At 51.7% G+C, this 2,021-nt stretch overlaps 1 pseudogene; it reads left to right on the top strand.

Annotated features, from left to right (window-relative positions):
• Positions 1 to 446: 446 nt before the first annotated feature.
• LOC101591154 lies at positions 447 to 1,754 on the top strand (annotated as a pseudogene).
• The last annotated feature ends 267 nt before the right edge of the window (positions 1,755 to 2,021 follow it).

Here is a 2,021-nt window from a genome sequence, read left to right as displayed (position 1 = left end):
AGTGTGACAAGAAAAAGACCTTAGTCACAGGCAGCCTACAGCAGAAGGTAGGCTGAATCACAAATGCACCTTGCCACGAAAAGGAGTTAGTGTATTTCTGGAATAGGGAAGTTTAGTGATTTAAGATGTGAGGAAAGGTAATTGGCAGTAAAATAATCAGTGATCTGCCCACATGTAATCAAATTTCATGGGTCTTCATAGGACAGATGTTCAGAAAAAGGTAGCATTAACACAATCTAAGGGCAGAATTTTGATTCTTGTCTTGGCAAATGCCACCTCCTGGACAACTTTCGGTCCCAAGTGAAGAGCCAGGAATTTCAAGAAAAGTGGGCTTTGAGTTCCTGGAAAGTGATCTAGGCGGCCATTGTTAGACCCCCATGACAGTTTCTTCTTTTCCCTGTTGTTGAGACAGAATTCCCAACATCCAAAGTTAAAGGAGGAGGACGCGGAGCCGGGCTGTGGGCGCCGGCGGCCTGCGGTGTCTCAGATTCATTCTTAAGGAACTGAGAACTTAATCTTCCAAAATGTCAAAAAGACCATCTTATGCCCCACCTCCCACCCCAGCTCCTGCAACACAAATGCCCAGCACACCAGGGTTTGTGGGATACAATCCATACAGTCATCTCGCCTACAACAACTACAGGCTGGGAGGGAACCCCGGCACCAACAGCCGGGTCACGGCGTCCTCTGGCATTACGATTCCAAAACCCCCAAAGCCACCAGATAAGCCGCTGATGCGCTACATGAGGTACAGCAGAAAGGTCTGGGACCAAGTAAAGGCTTCCAACCCCGACCTGAAGCTGTGGGAGATTGGCAAGATCATTGGTGGCATGTGGCGAGATCTCACTGATGAAGAGAAACAAGAATATTTAAATGAATACGAGGCAGAAAAGATCGAGTACAATGAGTCCATGAAGGCCTATCACAACTCACCCGCGTACCTGGCTTACATCAATGCGAAGAGCCGTGCAGAGGCTGCGCTAGAGGAGGAGAGCTGGCAGAGACAGTCGCGCATGGAGAAAGGAGAGCCCTACATGAGCATCCAGCCTGCGGAAGACCCCGATGATTACGATGATGGCTTTTCCATGAAGCACACGGCCACCGCCCGTTTCCAGAGAAACCATCGCCTCATCAGTGAAATCCTCAGCGAGAGCGTGGTGCCCGACGTCCGGTCCGTCGTCACCACCGCTAGAATGCAGGTCCTCAAGCGCCAGGTCCAGTCCCTCATGGTTCACCAGCGAAAACTGGAAGCCGAACTTCTTCAGATAGAGGAACGGCACCAGGAGAAGAAGAGGAAATTCCTTGAAAGCACAGATTCATTCAACAACGAACTCAAAAGGCTGTGTGGGCTGAAGGTGGAGGTGGACATGGAGAAGATCGCGGCAGAGATTGCGCAGGCCGAGGAGCAGGCCCGCAAGCGGCAGGAGGAGCGCGAGAAGGAGGTGGCAGAGCAGGCGGAGCGTGGCCAGGGTGGCCTGGGCCCCGAGGAGGAGCAAGCGCCCGGCAAAGCCTAGGAGAAGGACGAGGAGAGCCTCCCGATGGAGACAGAGGAGTCACACCTGGAAGAGGCAGCAGAGAGCCAGCAGAACCGCGAGGAGGGCACGTGCACACCCGAGGACAAGGAGAGCGGACAGGAGGGCGGCGACAGCCTGGCGGAGGAGGGGACCAGCGACAGCAACACTGGCTCAGAGAGCAACAGTGCCACTGTGGAGGAGCTGCCGTCAGACCCCATCCCGGAAGATGAGAAGGAATAAATGTTGCCTTGTTTTATGTGTCCTAAATACTTTTTTAAATGAAAAAAAAAAAATGTTTTCAGTTTTAATGGTAAAAGAAAAAAAAAAAAAACAAAGTTAAAGGAGGAAACGTTTATTTAGCCCACACTGTGTAGAGGTTTCAGTTCCTAGTTGCCAGGCTCCAAGGCATGGTAGCATGGCAGAGGGGCATCACAGAGGAGAAGGGTTCATGGTAGGGAGAAGGCAGCAAAGTAGTGAAGAAGCAGCAGCCACTGACTGCAAGCAATG

Source organism: Octodon degus, unplaced genomic scaffold, assembly GCF_000260255.1.
Source record: "Octodon degus isolate 3935 unplaced genomic scaffold, OctDeg1.0 scaffold00094, whole genome shotgun sequence".
Lineage (NCBI taxonomy): Eukaryota > Metazoa > Chordata > Mammalia > Rodentia > Octodontidae > Octodon > Octodon degus.
This window is presented reverse-complemented; position numbering and strand designations above follow the sequence as displayed.